Source organism: Rhinopithecus roxellana, chromosome 11 (assembly GCF_007565055.1).
Source record: "Rhinopithecus roxellana isolate Shanxi Qingling chromosome 11, ASM756505v1, whole genome shotgun sequence".
In the NCBI taxonomy this organism is placed as follows: Eukaryota; Metazoa; Chordata; class Mammalia; order Primates; family Cercopithecidae; genus Rhinopithecus; species Rhinopithecus roxellana.
In genome coordinates this window covers 100,494,346-100,513,221 of record NC_044559.1, presented here as the reverse complement: position 1 = coordinate 100,513,221, position 18,876 = coordinate 100,494,346, and the positions used below count along the sequence as shown (strand labels likewise).

The window sequence follows — 18,876 nt, the reverse complement described above, 5'->3', positions numbered from 1 at the left end:
AAAGTAGTTGAAATGTAAGTTTCTCCTCTGGATCATAAATTTGAATGTTAAGCATCTTTAATTGCTTCTAGGAAACAACCAACTTTTCTGACTCAGAATTAATCCAGCAAGATATTTAATAGACATCCATACATGGAACAAAGGGAGGCCCCTTCACCCGAAGATTCTTTGAAAAATGCTCAAGAAGATCATCTCACTGGGTTTTAAGTTATTTAAGCATTGACATTTCAACTTGAACTGACTTCTTGCATTTTTTTTTACTTCACATTTCTGAAGAAAGCTTAGCTGTGAAAACCCCTAAGCTTACAAAATCTTAGAAATATTTTTGACAAACAACAACAGGAAGATGTTTCAAACCTATTAAACAAAAGGAATTCACAACTTATTTTGGCTAATTTTGCTGTTAAACAGGACTTTTTCCTCCTCCCCAAACATGACTTTTTCTTCCTCTTCTTGCCCCACCGACACACACACACACACACACTTCTCCAATTTGAACAAAAAAAGGTTATTAGGATAAGCTTCACATAATAAGAAGCCCTGGGTTGAGGTTTTTTTTTTTTTTTTTTTTTTTTTTTTTTTTATGTTTTAAGGTAGAATCTAAAATTTCAGTTTTCCTCACTGAGTTCCAAGCTGCTTCTGAGAAGAAAGTCTGTTAGGCAGCAGCAGAGTAACAAATACTCTATCAAAAATGAAAAGTAAAACTTCAGTAATGGAATCCTTTCCCTTATCATGATTAAATATGAACTACCACTAAATGGGAGACAAAGTGGGAAACTGTGTTTTTATCCTCTGCTCAAGAAAAAATTTGAGTACTTTATAAACAATGGGGCCCATTACAAAGTACCATTTCAACGGATGATTTCCCTCAGATTCACCATACCATCCTCTTGAAATAAAAGATCTGTAGTTGTCATGCATTTTATAGCTATTTTCATGGTGATTATTAAATGTCAGAATAAAGTCAGGCTAGATATTGTTTCAAAGCATATGGGAACAGCTTCTGGATAGGGCACACCAGAAATCAAGTTTAGAATGTACTGGAAAATAATTAGGTGTATCAGTCTCAACATTAGTAAAGAGAGAATTTGGCAACATTTTGACTACATACGGTTTCCCAGAAGAGACAAGTTTGTAGATGAGTGTTATTTTCAAATAGCTCTCTGATCAAATGATTATCATTTCAATTACTAGTTGCTTCAGATCTTTTCCAAGAAATGGCATGACTATCTTTGGATGGCTTACAACACCCTCCAAACAAATAATTTATTAACCAAGAGAAAATACTATCCTTATGATGTCATTAATGAATAAACCCATCTTTTATGATTGTCTATAGGTTTTATCCTCCCTTTTTCTTCCTCTCTCAAACAGATCTTTCATGAATATACACACACACATAAAAACAAATGCAGGAATTCACATAAACATGTATAAGCCATAAACCCAAGTTTGGCTTAATTGTGAAACCACCAGTATGTTTTACTGTGGATTCACAGAGAAACTGGCCCTGCAACATTGTCAAACGCCATAGAAGGAAATCTGATAAGGAGAGGAGGGGGAAACAACAAGCCAACACCCCCCTCCCACCACAAGAAAACAAAAACCAGCCAACATATATATAGAAAATGTCTCAGGAAACATTACTTTGCACACACAATGGCATAAATCACATGTTCACATTTACTATTCTGAGCAAGTGCTGACTAAAGTTCCTAATACTCACCATTCTTGGGCAAGTCTCTATGTCTAAGAAAAGAATTGCAATAAGCTCATCTCATGATTACATTAGCTCTCTGCAAACTGAGAATTAGCACTGGATAAATATTGCTGATTTACTCTAACACAACACAAAAGGAACACAAAGAAATACACTTTGTTATTCTATTAATGTACCTTGGCTTTTCAATTAACCCAGCTCTTAATCAATATTTATGTAGGCTGTGTTGAGCCACGTTCTAAGTCCTTATCCCCTTTCATCATTGTTTTAAACTGCCTATTTCTGTAATTTGGATTTAGTTTCTACCGCTGTACAAAAACAGCTCATTTAATCATAAATCCTCTAAGTCAAGAGGAGCTCATCCCGTCAAGAAGTCACAAAGCAGTCAGCCCATGTGCATGGCGGGCCCTTCCAAGTGTTCTAAAACTTGGGAAACTTTACACAAAAATACCCAGACCTCAATCTTCTCTCATCAAATAAAATAAAGGCCAAAAAAATAAAAATAAAAAACAGTTGAAACTGATAGAAGCTGCCTTCTTCAGATAAGATGTAAAATCCCCACCACTCCCTATTGCATTTGCATTCAGTCTAATTTCCCCTTAACTATCTAGCCCCCGTGGGCACCAGACATTTAAACTTGTAACATTGATTTAGTTCACCTTTCTCATTTTACTGATGAGGACAGTGAGGTTCAGTGACATGTCTAAGAATCAACTGATGGCAGGACTTGAACGAAGATCCAGGTTTCCTATGTGCCAAGACAGCATCTTGGAATCTGTAGCTAGATTGCTTGGATTCAAATTCCAGCCCCGGAATTTACTTGCTGTGGAACACTGAGCAACTTCTTCAACCTCTTTGTGCTTCAAAGTATTTTTTTTTCTTTCTTTTTTTTTTGTAGAAAGACAGTATAATAATTCTGTCTGCCTTGTACAGCGGTAATTGCCAGGACTCAATGGGTTGATACAAATGAAGTAGCATGTTAGAATTAGCTATCATGATCATTGTTATTTCTTCTCTACATTGGTGTTTTCCAAACCATGGCAAGCAGAGACGATTTTAGATGGTTCAGAGGTCAACTTTTAATTTAATTTAATTTAATTAATTAATTTATTTGAGACGGAGTCTCACTCTGTCGCCCAGGCTAGAGTGCAGTGGTGGAATATTGCCTCACTGCAACCTCTGCCTCTCGGGTTCAAGCGATTCTCCTGTCTCAGCCTCCTGAGTAGCTGGGATTACAGGTGCCTGCCATCACACCTGGCTAATTTTTGTACTTTTAGTAGAGATGGGATTTCACCATGTTTGCCAGGTTGGTCTCAAACTCCTGAGCTCTGGTGATCCACCCACCTCGGCATCCCAAGGCGCTGGGATCACAGGTGTGAGCCACTGCACCCGGCCCAGAAATAAACTTTTAAAATGTATATTAAGTTTCTCACTGCTTATTTGTTTTGTATTTACTATTTATGGGAAGGTAGTACTGGTTTTCTATTTATAGGAGATATAGCAAGTTTCCTCTTGAAATAAATTTAAGCTTTAAAAAAGGGCCAATTTGAACATAAGCATTAAGTACACACAGGGAACATGTGGATATAGCTAGGAAAATAAAAGTCAAGATGCTATGAAAATAAAATTTGGAGCAATGTGTTATATCATTGGTTTTCAAAGTGGGTTCAGAAACCCTTGGGAATCCCTGAGACCATTTCAGATGCTCCACAGGGTCAAAACAATGATCCTAAAATTACTAAGACATTACTGGCTTTTTTCACTCTCATCCTCTTTCAAGTGTATATATAGTAGGGTTTTCCAGAAATGATGTGACATGTGATATCACAACAGAGTGAATGCAGAAGGAGATATGATAACTCAGCTCTCTATTTAAAGCTAGACAGTAAAGAGATTTACAAAAAATGTGAAACAATGCCATTGTTCTAATTTTTTGTTGTTTTTGAAAATATGGTTAACTTTCATAAAAAGTGTGCTACATTTACATAATGAGTTTATATTGCTATTTAATTTTATTTTTAAATTAACTTACAGTAAAATTTCCTTTTTTGCTGTACAGTTCTGCGAATTTTAACACATGGATAGACTCATGTAACTACCACGACTCTATTGTCAGGATATAGACTAATCCATCGCCCTCAAAGATCCCTCATTAATTATTAGTAGTCACCCTCTCTGTCCACTCCCCACCAGCTCCCGGCAACTACTGATTTGTTCTTGCTAAAGTTTTTTCTTTCCTAAAATGTCATATAAATTGAATCATACAGTACAAAATCTTTGAGGCTGCTTTAAGAAGCCTCAAAGATCAATGCCTTTGAGATCCATCCATCCATGTGGCTGCATGTATCAATAGCTTATTCCTTTCTGCAGAGTTCTTATGTATCCATGGTATGGTTGTGTCCCAAAGTTTGTTTATCCACGCACTGACTGAGGGACATCTGGGTTGTTTCAGTTTTGGTGATTACAAACAGAGCTGCTATAAATTTCCATGGATGGGCATACCTCTTTTTATTGTGCTTCACTTTACTGCACTTCACAGATACTGCATTTTTTACAAATTGAAGGTTTGGGGGAAGCAAGTTTTGCCAAGCAAGTCAATCGGCCCCATTTTTCCAACAGGAGGTGCTCACTTTGTGTCTCCAGGTCACATTTTGGTAATTCTTGTGATACTTCAAAACTTGTCATTACTGTTTTATCTAGTATGGTGATCTGTAATCTTTTTTTTTGAATTGAAGTCTCTCTCTGTTTCCCAGGCTGGAGTACAATGATGTGATCTTGGCTCACCGCAAGCTCCGCCTCCCAGATTCAAGCTATTCTCCTGCCTCAGCCTCCTGAGTAGCTGGGATTACAGGCATGTGCCACCACGCACAGCTAATTTTTGTATTTTTCATACAGACGGGGTTTCACCATGTTGGTCAGGCTGGTCTCGGACTCCTGACCTCGTGATCCGCCTGCCTCAGCCTCCCAAAGTGCTGGGATTACAGGCATGAGACACCTCGCCCGGCCAATCAGTGATCTTTAATGTTACTATTGTAATCGTTTGGAGATGCCACAAACCATGCTGATATAAGGTGGAAAACTTCATTGACAACTGTTTTGTGTTCCGACTGCTCCACTGACCTGCCTTTTCCCCAGTCTATCTCCCTCTCCCTGGGCCTACCTATTCCATAAGACTCAACAATAATGGGCTAATTAATAACCCAACAATGGCCTCTAAGTGTTCAAGTGAAAGTAGGAGTCCCATGCCTCTTCCTTTAAATCAAAAGCTAGAAATAATTAAGCTTAGTGAGAAAGGCATGTCAAATGCCAAGAGAGGCTGAAAGCTAGGCCTCTTGCACCAGTTAACCATGTTGTGAATGTAAAGGAAAAGCTCTTAAAGCAAATTCAAAGCACTACTCCAATGAACACACAAATGATAAGAAGGCAGAACAGACTTACTGCTGATATGGAGAAAGTTTTAGTGGTCTGGGTAGAAAGATCAAACAAGCCACAATATTCCCTTAAACCGAAGCCTAATCCAGAACAGGGTCCTAACTCTCTTCAATTCTATGAAAGCTAAAAGAGGTGAGGAAGCTGCAAAAGAAAAGTTGGAAGCTAACAGAGGTTGATTCAGGAGGTTTAAGGAAAGAAGCTGCCTCTGTAACTTTCAAGTATAAGGTAAAGCAGGAAATGCTGATGTAGAAATTGCAGCAAGTTTTCCAGAAGATCTAGCTAAGATAATTGAAGGTAGCTACATTAAAACAACAGATTTTTCAATAGAAGATGAAGCAGCCTTATATTGGGGAAAAAATACCATGTAGGACTTTCACAGATAGTGACATGTCAATGCCCAGCTTCAAAGCTTCAGAGGACAGGCTGATTCTTCTGTCAGGGGCTAATGCAGTTGGTGATTTTAAGTTGAAGCCAATGCTCATTTACCATTCTGAAAATCCTAGGGCCTTTCAGGATTATGCTAAATCTATGCTGCCTGTGCTCTATAAATGAAAAAACAAAGCTGGGTTGAGAGCACATCTGTTTACAGCAGGGTTTACTGAATATTTTAAGCCCGCTGTTGAGACCTATTGCTCAGAATAAGAGACTTCTTTAAAAATATGACTGCTTATTGACAATGCACCTGGTCATCCAAGGCTCTGATGGAGAGGTACAAAGAGATGAATGTTGTTTTTATGCCTGCTAACACAACATCTATTCTGCAGTCCCTGGATCAAGGAGTAATTTTGACTTTCAAGTCTCATTATATAAGAAATAAACGTTATGAAGCTATAGCTGCCATAGTGATTCCTCTGATAGATCTAGGCAAAGTAAACTGAAAATCTTCTAGAAAGGATTCACTATTTTAGATGAAGCACATTCAGATTCATGAAAGTGGGTCAAAACATCAATATTAACAGAAGTTTGGAAGAAATTGATTCTAACCCTCATAGGTGACGACTTTCAGGAATTCAAGACTTCAGTGGAAGAAGTAACTGCAGATGTGGTGGAAACAGCAAGATAACTAGAATTAGAAGGGGAGCCCAAAGATGTGAATGAATTGCTGCAGCCTCATGACCAAACTTGAACAGATGAAGAGGAGTTACTTCTTATAAATGAGTAAAGAAAGGAGTTTCTGGAGATGAAATCTACTCTGGGTGAAGACGCTGTCAACACTGTTTTTTGTTTTGTTTTGTTTTGTTTTTGTTCTTTTGAGTTGCAGCCTGGCTCTGTTGGCCAGGTTGGAGTGCATTGGCACCATACGGCCGGAACTCCTGGCCTCAAGCTATCTTCTCACTTCAGCCTCCCGAATAGCTGGGACTACAGGTCTGGCTAAATTTTAAAATATTTTTTTAGAGAGGAGTTTCACTATGTTGCTTAGGTTGCTCTCAAACTCCTGGCCTCAAGCGATCCTCTTTCCTCATCCTCCCGAAGTGCTGGGATTTGCAAACATTGCTGAAATGATCACAAAACATTCAGAATATTACATCAAGTTAGTTGATAAAGCAGTGGCAGGGCTTGAGAGGGTTGACTCCAATTTTGAAAGAAATTCTACCTGTGGGTAAAATGCAATCAAGCAGCACTGCATACTACAGAGTAATCTTTCGGGAAAGGAAGTGTCAACCAATGCATGGCATTTTAAGAAATTGAGAGTTTGAGAGCAGCCTGGGCAACATGGTGAAACCATGTCTCAACAACAACAAAAATCAGCCAGGTGTGGTGGCACACGCCTATAGTTCCAGCTACTCAGGGGCTGAGGTAGAAGGATCACTTGAGCCTGGGAGGTCGAGGTTGCAGTGAACCATTATTGCACCAGCAACCACCACCCTGATCAGTCAGCTGCCATCAACATCAAGCCCAGATCTTCCACAAGCAAAAAAAGTTACAACTTGCTGAAGACTCAGACTTTAGCATTTATTGGCAATAAGGTATTTTTAAATTATGGTATGTACTTTTTTTTTTAGACATATTGCTAATGCACACTTAACAGACTACAGTATGGTATAAATGATAAATGTAACTTTTATATGCACTAGGAAACCAAAAATGTCATGTGACTAGCTTTATTGCGATATTCATTTTCTTGCAGTGGTCTGAAACCAAACCTGCATTATCTCTAAGGTATGCCCGCACAGGTTTTTGTGTGAACCCATATTTTCAATTCTCCAGAGTAAACACCTAGGAGATGGATTGCTGAGTCATATGGTAAGTATATATGTAATTTCTCTACCGACTTCCCAATTGTTTTCCAGAGAGGCTGTACCATTTCACATTCCCAACAGCAATGTATGAGAGTTCCAGTTGCCCTCCATCCTTGCCAGTACTTGACACTATCACTGTTAATTAATTATTAATAATTATTATCCTAATATGTATGTGGTAGTTTCTCATCATGTTTTAAATGGTCATCTCTCTAATGACTAACGATGTCAAACATCTTCAGGTGCTAATTTGCCAACTGCATGTCCCTTTTGGTGAAATGTGTGTTTAAGTCTTTTGCCCATTTAAAAAGTTGGGTTGTCTTCTTACTCTTGAGTTTTGAGAGTTCTTTTAACTTTTTGTCAAATATGTAGTTTGAAACCCCTTTCTCCTACTTTGTAGCTTGTTTTAAAATTCTCCTAACAGTGTCTTTCACAACGCAAAGGTTTTAGATTTTGATTAAGTCCAGTTAGATTTTTTTTCTTTTATGGATTGTGGCTTGCCATTATATCTATGAACTCTTTGCCTATCCCAGGTCATAATGAATTTCTTCTATGTTCTCTTCTAAAAGTTTTATAGGTTTACATTTTACTTTTAGAAGTATGATCCATTTTCACTTAATTGTATATAAGTTATGAGGTTCAGCTTGATGTATTTTTGTGCATGTAGATGTCATAATTTTTAAATGAATTAATAGATGTTTTAAAATTATTTCTCAGTTGTAATTCCTACTGTAGTAAATATCAATAGGTATAACCCACATAAACAAAAGCTCTTTGGGGCCCTCAATAAGTTGAGTGTTAAGGGTCCTGAGTCCAAAACTTTGAGAGCCATGTTACTGTGTCACTAACCCAAGGCCTTTTCTTATTCTTCAATTTCTTTAACTTCTTTGTAGCATTTGGTAATGAACAACCCTAATTTTGACTTGAAACTCTCCTTCCTATTAAGAACTGTGAAGGGTCTGAGATTTATACCCTATTTGCAGACTTCCAAGTTCGCCTGCCAGTTTCATGGATGCTAGCAGATGCCATAAGACTCCTGGCCAGAGACAAAAAAATGGTTAATTGCTAACAGTAATAGCAATAGTCAATGTACCAACATTTGTGGTGGTTCTTTAGTACTCACTTCCCAAAAGGAGATGCGAAGAGAGATGATACCTTTTCACACACTGGGGTGCACTACAGGAGAGGAGTCCTGAGCGTAGAGAACCTGTATCTTTAATACTGGACAGTAGGCATGCCTGCTCTTGTTCTGAAGAAAAACACTATCTTTGTCTTCCATTGCTGTTCATTCACTATATAAAGATCTTTGAAAAGACAGTCCGGAACACAGACAGTCAGTGGCTTTGCTCACAAGATGTGTACATATGCAAGAGACCCTTGGAGAACACCTACCCAACATCTACCACCTCTACATTTCTTTGCTTTATTCAATTTCTCTTCTTCCTCGTTCAGTCTCCCAACTGGGAAAATGTATGAAACATATACTTAGATGCAATCTGGGATGTGGTCTTCTTTCTCTGCATATCACTCCTTAAAGAAATCATTCTCTATGGGGATTCCCATGCTCATCTGTAAAGCCCGTGACTACATTGTACTGTTTGGTTCCAAAAATTCATCCGCAGTCTATTCCCTTGTCATCAGTTTAGATGCCTCAGAGTCAACTCAAGCTCAGTGGAACTGCACAGCCTTCCCTTTGACTTACTTGTAAGAAAATATCTTGTCTGGCACAAGAAGACCTTAACACTTCCCAACTGTGGCTAACCTCTCCGTAATATCTATTCTCCCTCTCTAATAATAAACTGCTAAATTGCTGGGTGGAGAATAAAGGCATCATTTCTCTGCTTCCTTTTATAGCCAGGTGCAGTCATGTGACCAAATTATGACCACGGGATGTGAGTATTAGTGATGTCCTTCCCATATGTAGTTCCCTCAAAGGGAATAAGTGCAGTTTTGGACCATATGAATGAGGGCAAATTGCTCAGGAGAAAAAGAAGGAGCCCAGTCCCTAGACAACCTCACAGAGCAAAGCCACCACACTAGCCCTGAGCCATCTACGTCTCTACCATGATAAGAGATTTTGAACTCCCAATGTATGTAAGCAACTATAATATATGAGTCTCTGTTACACATAGCTGAACCTATATCCTTACTAATATACCATCCCTCGAGAGAAAGAACATGAACTTTTCTCATCATACCAGGTTGTACCCAGTAACAGATCATTGCTAAAGAGAGTTATAATCACCTAGCATCCCAAGGACAATAAATGCGCAAGTATAATGTCAGAGGGGTTGGCAGGGAGGGGATAGAACGAGAAAAGGAAAGCGTGGCATACTCACCTCAATCTTCCCTGAACATTCCAGACTTTCAAAATGTACTTTGTAGCATTTGAAACATGATACATGTTCGGAACACAAAAACAACAATATGAGGTATTAGCTAAATAAACTGTGAAACCAAAATACTAGTACAACTAGTTGCATGAGGGTGGCAAACTTTCATCAAGGTAGAAATTAAAACTGAAAATCTTAATCCAGTCTGTCACAGATGGACATTTGGGTTGATTCCAAGTCTTTGCTATTGTGAATAGTGCTGCAATAAACATACGTGTGCATGTGTCTTTATAGCAGCATGATTTATAATCCTTTGGGTATATACCCAGTAATGGGATGGCTGGGTCATATGGTACATCTAGTTCTAGATCCTTGAGGAATTGCCATACGACGAGTTGATGGGTGCAGCACACCAACATGGCACAAGTATACATATGTAACAAACCTGCACGTTATGCACATGTACCCTAGAACTTAAAGTATAATAATAATAATAATAAAAGAAACTGAAATCTTTTAAGAGTCAACTTTTAGAAAGACTAACTACAACCACTTCAGCTTGTGAACTGATGGAACCATTCCTGGCAGGTGCATGTGCCTCTGGTGTGCACCAATACAGATGGATAAGGGGAAGAATGTGCCACCTCGAAGCCTGGGTGGTCTGGCCACCCCCTTGCTTTCAAGCCTCCCTCAGACACACTGCAATTTGAGGTACCCACCAGTTTGCCCAACTGTTCTCCCCATTACGCATTAGTGTATTCTACTAATGGGATATCTACAGAGGGAGTAAAAAGGTTTCACGCTACGGATAAGCAGTCGCCACTTGGAATCCAAGAAAGTCAGAAAAGACAGGATGGTAATATGGATCAAACAAGATGAAGCTTTCACTGGTCAGCGGTGAAATGAGAAAAATGGGGACAATGCAGTCAAACTTCATGAAGCTAAATTTGCTAGATTTCAAGGACTGTCCTTGTAGCAGTCAGAATCCCAACAGGAAACCAATGGAATACTTGAGTAATAATAATTCAAGTTGGGGGATGGGCACGGTGGCTCATGCTTGTAATCCCAGCACTTTGGGAGGCCAAGGTGGGTGGACTGCTTGAGCCCAGGAGTTCGAGACCAGCCTGTACAACATGGCAAAACCCAATCTCTACAAAAAATACAAAAATTAGCCAGGCATGGTGGCAGGTGCCTGTAGTCTCAGCTACTCAGGAGGCTGAGATGGGAGGATCACCTGAGCCTAGAAGGTTGAGGCTGTGGTGAGCCATGATTGTGCTACTGCACTCCAGCATAGGTGACAGAGTTGAGGCCCTGTCTCAATAATAATAATGATAGTAATAATAATTCAAGGGGAGGTTTTACACTGGAACAAGTGACAAAAGTGTTGGTGGGATGTAACGGAAGCATAAGAGATACACAGTACAGGAACCTGGGCTACAGCAGCTCAGCTATCACTACTCCTGGGCTAAAGGACCGCAGAGGGGTGGGAGTGACTACCAGGATAGAGAGGACCCTTTTACCAAACACAGTGACTGTTCCTTAAAGGGAAGCCACCAGCCTGAAGGGACCAGCCTGGTGGGAAGCAACAGGGAATAAATATCTGCCTCCACACTTCTCCCTTCCTCCTGCCCCCGGCACCTCTATGAATAAACCCCACTGGAAACCATAGCGCCCAGGGCCTCTGTTAATGGAGCCCACATAGGCTCCATCTTTTCTCTGCTTTCCAGAGCGGAAAGCAGAGAAAAGAAAGGAGTGGCCCTGATATGGGGGGGACTCTACACACTCTCCGCTGGAGACTTTTATCCTGCCTCGTTTCTTTCATGTGGTATTATAATATCCTTTATTTTCTCTGAAATGATGATATCAAAAGATGCTGGTAGTTATTTTTGAATGTCCTTATTAGGCAAAATAAAAAGCTATCTCATCTAAGTTGGTCCCTGAACTGGGACTTACTGTTCTTATTACCTGTGACATAATGTTAAATCTTTATTAGGCACTAGTATTTGATGCTGAATTGCATAATTCCGTCTTCTAAAGTAAACACCTCAATTGCAAATATTTTTTAGAGGCAGGTTCCCTTGCCTAATTTCCACTTCTCTTGTACTTCCCAAAGAGTCAAGGCCTGTGTTGGGCCCAAAGCACCAAGCGCTTGTTTTAATGGTACATCATCTCTGAACGTTCCATGTTGGAAGAAACCAAGGGAGAGCTGAGAAAGTCCTGGCTTTGAGTCTGATGGACCAAGATTCAAGTGCAGCTCTACTGTGTTATTTTAGCCTATTTTCCTCATTTTTTAGATGAGACCCTGGCAAGTCTATGTTATTCTTGGACTTGCCAAGTCTCATATGAAAAAATGGGGAAAGTAGGATAAAATAACCAACCACGGAGGGTAGTTAGGATGCTGCAGTTGTTACAGTACAGTACTCAACACAAAGTAGGCATCCATGAAATAATGGCTATTACTATTATATATTATCTCTTGAGCAGAAAATGAAGGGAGGGCAAGTGGGATTCAAATGTCCCTTGTGGGTAACTGTGCATGTTCCTAACTCTTCTTAATTCTTTGTTTAGGAACAATAATGGTCCTGTAACTCTTGCTGGGTATCTCCAAGGGAAGGTTGGGCCAGAAGACAATTATTAGGTTAGTGTAAAAGTAATTGTGGTTTTGCCATTACTTTCAATGGCAAAAACTGCAATTACTTTTGTACCAACCTAATAATAAGATTAAGGCCAGGTGTGGTGGCTCATACCTGTAATCCCAGCACTTTGGGAGGCTGAGACGGGCAGATCATGAGCTCAGGATATCAAGACCATCCTGGCCAACATGGTGAAACCCCATCTCTATTAAAAATACAAAATACAAAAAAAACAAAAACTAGTTGAGTGTGGTGGTACATGACTGTAGTCCCAGTTACTTGGGAGGCTGAGGCAGGAGAATCACTTGAACCAGGGAGGAGAAGGTTGCAGTGAGCTGAGATTGCACCACTGCACTCCAGCCTGATGACAGAGACTCCATCTCAAAAATAAAAATAAAAACAAAATATAACAATAATAATAATAATATTATTAAATACCTGGGTTTCTCATCCTCCCCAACTCTCAAGGACACAGCTGCAGAAAACTCAGAGATGCTTTACTTGATGCAGACACTAGTCTATGAATTTAATAGACATTATCCTATCTAATCCCTATAAGGACTTTCTGAGGTAGGTGGTCTTAACCCATTTTAGAGATGAAAAAACTGAAGTGGAACCAGAAACCAGCATGGTAGCATCATCTTCTTTCTGGAAAACTGGTCATTTAAACCTTGACAGTAGTCACATCCCAACCTACTCCCTCCCTGGGACAAATGCATCCTTCCCCACCTAATTTCCCAAGCTAGCCCCTCCTCTTCCAACCTCTTCCATCCTGCTCACCAGATCTTTGAAGCCTGTGGCTCGATAAATTTTGGAAATCCATCCTGGCAAAAGAGGAGGGAGTAAACGAACAGAAGATTGCTCTGAGGCATGCTTTGTCAAATGTAACGCGACCGTGCTTCATGGTTATAGCCAGCGGCATTTGCGTATCAAACAAGTAATTCAAAAATCCTAAATATTTTATGTTCCTAAATACATTTTTAATACACACTAATCTAAAACCTGGTTGGCTGTAGCCTGCTCCCCTGACCATCTCCAAAGAAAGCCCTGGAAACATCCTCTCATAATTCCCTGTTCCATTTCTTTCCTCTTGGGCTTACCATGCATGTACCTTTCTCCTCCCTAAAATTAAAGACAACTTACACAGAGAGCAGAAAATTGCATCCCAGTGTCCTACATACTCTCTCTCTAAAGAGGCAAGCATTTGATATGCAAAGAAGAGGCCTTACTTATATCAGTGGTTAAGCCTGCCTACTTTTTCTCTGGCCAAATTAATAGGGTGTAAACTCCATAGTCTATTTTTTTTTTTTTTAACTCCTTTCAGGTTGCCATAATAAAAGCTAGCCTTGGCACCCAAATAGTTAGCTCTGGCCACTAAAACATTAACAAAGAAGATAAATGAGCCTAATTCCAGTGTTATGCTCAGGTAAGCCACATGTAAGAACACTCAATAAAAGCAAAAACAGTAACAATAAAGACCAATCCCAACTACTACCCAATCTGGAATGACTCGACGATTACTTTAACATCTCCTGATTTTTTGACCCTTCTTTTCTTTTCTTTTCTTTTTTTGGAGACAGCGTCTCACTCTGTCGCCCAGGCTAGAGTGCAGTAGTGCGATCTCTGCTCTCTACAACCTCCGCCTCCTGGGTTCAAGCGATTCTCCTGCCTCAGCCTCCCGAGTAGCTGGGACTACAGGTATATGCCACCATGCCCAGCTATTTTTTGTATTTTCAGTAGAAACAGGGGTTTGCGATATTGGTCAGGCTGGTCTCAAACTCCTCACCTTAAGTGATCCACCCGCCTCAGCTTCCTATAGTGCCGGGATACAGGCATGAGCCACCACGCCCAGCCTTTTTCACCCACTTTTGCAGGCACATGACCTTCTGCCCAGGTACATCGTCCAGCAGTCTATCCCATAAAGACCCTCAAAGGAAGAAGAAAACCCTTGGCCCCTGTTGGTGTATGAAAATCTGAATTATTAAAGGTTACTGGTCATCTGGCACAAAGTCTTGATATACCATTGCCATTAATTAGAAGAGCAGTCTTCCGAGAATCACTGACAGCCTTATGCCTATTTAGGACACTTTAATGTACAAACCGAGTAAATCTTCCTGTTTTCTGTAGCCTCTGTTTAAACATAAACATATGATTTAGACACACTCCCTTCTCATTAAATTTTTTTTGCTCTGTTCACTTAGCACAGTTCACATCATTATCCTCACATGTACAATGGCAGTGGGATCATTTGAGACCCACAGCTTTATTTAATAATGTAATTATCCTATATTGGATTACTTAAAGGGACTTTGTATTTTTAAGTTCTAGTTTTTCCTAGACTAGTGATATGCTCTGCTGCGGTAAATGATTCAGGCTTCAATCAAAAGCCCTAAATTCAGTTTGGAAAAATATCGAGTGTTTTTGAATAAGCCAGGATTAATGCAAAAGCCAATTTGCAACCACAGTTGGTGCCTTTTTACTCCTGTTCAATGACTGTGGTGTGGAGGCCAACACAGAGGACAGACTCAAGCAACCACGACCGCCTGAGTCCAACTCTTTTGCCTCCTCCGGGAGGTTGTATAAGCCAGAGAATACAGCCTAACTTTTCCTCAAGACACGCTTTCTAAAGGTGGGGCTGAAAACTTATGTAGCTTTCCATGCCCTGTGCTCTGCATCCTTGCAGGTGGAGCTTTAAGAAACAATGAATAAATGAATGAATAGATGCATACAACTAGGCATTCTGACAAAACAAGCACAGGAGGGAATCCAGGAGGAGCCATCTCTGCCACCTTTAAGAGGGCATTCACAAGCTGAGCTTTATCCAGTGTTGTTGTCAGGAGAGATTTTGTTTTAGCTTTTCCCAAACTCAATTTAATCTGATCCAATCACCTTGTATTGACTGTCTGCTCAAGCACAGGGCTGAGTATCAGCTACAGAGATAAGGATGGAGAAGACCTGGTGCTGCCCTTCGGAAACACAGTGCCCAGGGAGAGTCTCCTGCCCCTTGCCTGGGAAGTGCAGCTCATACTCCTTCTAGTCCTTTGTCAGAGAGTTCACTCACTCTTTCATCCTCAGTGTTGTAAGCATCTATTCTGAGCTGTGCTAGGCACTAGGAACAGCTGGGGAACAAGCCTCTCTAAGTCATACACCAGCCAAGGTGGGGAAGATGGACAGTAAACGTAAGCCCTTAGCTAAATGTGGTTTATATAATGAAACATGGTCATAAGTGATTTTATCGGTTCAACAAATATTTATTGAACACCAACTCTATGCCAGTCACTGGGGTTACAGCCAGGAATAAAACAGACAAAACCCCTACCCTTCTAGAGCGGACAGTCATGTATGTGTGGACTGGGCAGAAGAGCCAGATAATAAACAAAATCTGATGCGAAAGGATGAGAACAGGCATTGATGGGACAAGAGGTGGAATCAGGGATGACTGAAATCGAGTGGTCAGGAAAGGTCTCTCTGCTCAGACCCTGAGAAAGAAAAGGAAGCAGCCAAGTTAAGAGGTGAGGGAAGATGGGGAAGAACACAGGACATTGTGGGAAGAGGGAACAGCATGCATGAAGCCACTGGAAGAACCATGGTACATGGTACATGGTACATTTAAGGCTAAAAAACTAAAAACACACAACATTCCCCATGTGTATGTCTTACTGCTGATGCATGCTCCTCATTTTGAATCCAGACCGCTTCTCTTTAAGTTCCCACTAGGTTTAACATGGAAGCCACTCCATAAATCAATTTCCATTATTAAAAATTAACCAGTATCACTGAACATCATCATGCATTAAAAAAAGCATTGGCCAGAATCTGTTAATACTATCTTTTTCTCAAACCTCTAATGCCTACATATGTATGTTGTGAGCACTTTGCTGAAGAACAAACTGCACCCTTCCAGAAAGAAAAATCATTGAGTCTTCCCACAAAACAGTTAACTTGCACAAAATTTAAAAGATGGCAGACCAGCCTCTCTCCTGACATATACACAAGGTGGAAGGAGGGCCAGGAGATGCTCACCTCTTGTAGATACACTCATGAGAAACACACCTGGGACAAGAATCCCTCTCATGTGGATTTTTAGGTCTTCTTTCCATGGGTGTTATGCCAACGTGATTTAAAGCCCCTCCTGAACCACTGTGCATGACACATGCCTATTTTCTCTTTTCTTTTTATTGAGACAGAGTCTCACTCTATCACCCAGGCTGGAGTGCAGTGGCGCGATCTCGGCTTACTGCAACCTCCGCCTCCTGGGTTCAAGCGATTCTCCTGTCTCAGCCTCCTGAGTAGCTGGGACTATAAGCATGTGCCACCATGCCCAGCTAATTTTTGTATTTTTAGTAGAGACGGGGTTTCATCGTGTTGGCCATGCTGGTCTTGAACTCCTGACCTCAGGTGATCCACCACCTTGGCCTCCCAAAGTGCTGGGATTACAGGTGTGAGCCACTGCGCCCAACCCAAACATACCTATTTTCTTATGCATTAAGGAGTCTGTTTTGATCAGCTACAGGATCCTCCTTCCTCATTTCTCTCTGCCGATTTCTCATCTAACCAGACACAACGCCCTTTCCAGCAAAACTCTCCAAATGCAGTGATCAAGACATTAGATGTAAAAAAGACCCAATGCGGCTTGTTGACGTGCTGTAGGACTAACAAATCTTCAAAAGATTATGGCAATCTGCAGTCTACTTTGTATGTCATCTATAGTTATATGCCCTGAAGAGTGGGGAGATGTTTGGGAGGAACCACCCAAGGAGACTGTATCAAAAAATTAGCTGGGCACAGTGGTGCACACCTGTGGTCCCAGCTATTTGGGAGGCTGAGGTGGGAGGATCGCTTGAGCCAGGGAGGCCGAGGCTGCAGTGAGCCATGATCACACTACTGCACTCCAGCCTAGGTGACAGAGTGAGATTCTGTCTCAAAAATAAATAAATAGATAAACAAATAATAAAAGGGAAAAAAGGAAAAAAGCAAAACAGAGTAAGAAGAATACCTTTCAACCCTCATCAGATGAGCTGTACACTAAAGCGACTGGCTCTGTTGCCAGCTGTAATAGGTGGCCTTGAAGATGGTCCCCTGAGATTATACGCAACCTTGTAATAATCTCCTGCTCTTGAGTGTGGGCTAGATAATAATGCCTCACTTCTAACAAACAGAATTAGGCAAAAGTGACGGGATGTCACTTTCAGCATCAGGTTATAAAAGGACTATGGCTTGTGTCTCATTCCTACACCTTACAGTCTGAGGGGAGTCTGTTGCCATGTTTGAGTTGCCCTATGGAGAGGCCCATGTGGCCCAGCAAGGAAGCCAGGAAGACCCAGGCCCACTGCCAGAGAGGAACTGAGGGCCTTAGTCCAACAGCCTAAGAGATCTGAGAGCTGTCAATAGGCAAGTGAGTGGGCCTGAAGTATTAATAGATCCTCCCTCTACAGAGCTTTCAGATGGCCACAGCTGGGGAGGACACCTTGCCTGCAGCTTTGAGAGTCCCTTAGCAAGAGGCACCCAGATAAGCCTTATTCAGACTTGCCACCCACAGAAACTGTGGATAGTAAGTGTTGTTTTAACAAGACACCAAATCTGGGGTAATCTGTTGCACAACAATAGATAACCGTTACAACCATCTTTAACACAGGACACATTTACACGCCATTGTGTGACAATAAAATAAAGTTTGTAAAATGAGGTGCTAAATATGTTTCGAGTATGCCTAGAAATTAGATAATTTTCTGCAAAGATGAAGACAAACCAATAGTATAATACTTCATGCAACTGCCTAAATCCTAAATCAACTGCCTGTACAAGAGATCTTTCATTTTGGGGGGCTATCCATAGAAATTTTTAAGAATACTATTTAACAATGTGACTGTATTTTTCAGTATGAAAGAGGCAGTATAAACTTGCCAAGTATGGCTAACTTTAACATGTTTTATCTCCTCTAACTAGAGAGAAAGAAGCTGATTTTATTCATCCCTTTATCACTATGGTACATCCTAATAAATATTGATTGAATTTAATTGAATAAAGGTTATAGTCAAAGGCCTACATTTAAAAATAGAAATGTAATATTTTTTCAATAGCAATATTATGTTATGCCCTTAACTACCATATGAGAATTCCAAGCCCCATCTTCCTTTTTTTTCCTTCTACTCATTTAAGAGTCATCTTTTATTTGGGAGGCCGACGCAGGCGGATCACCTGAGGTCAGGAGTTCAAGAACAGCCTGGCCAACATGGTGAAACTCGTCTCTACTAAAAATACAAAAAAAAAATAGCCGGGCATTGTGGCAGGCACCTGTAATCCCAGCTACTCGGGAGGCTGAGGCAGGAGCATCGCTTGAACCCAGGAGGCAGAGGTTGTAGCGAGCCGAGATTGCGCCATTGCACTCCCACCCGGGCAACAAAAGTGAAACTTCATCTCAGGAAAAAAAAAAAAAAAGATTCATCTTTTAAAGACCAATTAGAAAAGTTAGCTGGCACAGCTGAGCAGTTAGAACTGTATTAACTATAAGTACAATC

The 18,876-nt window shown here is 40.6% G+C and overlaps 1 protein-coding gene across 2 annotated transcripts in view; it reads right to left on the bottom strand.

Moving 5' to 3' along the window:
* ARID5B (AT-rich interaction domain 5B) overlaps positions 1 to 18,876 on the bottom strand; it is a 193,671-nt gene that overhangs the window by 156,279 nt on the left and 18,516 nt on the right. The gene's annotated exons all lie outside the window — the stretch shown is intronic.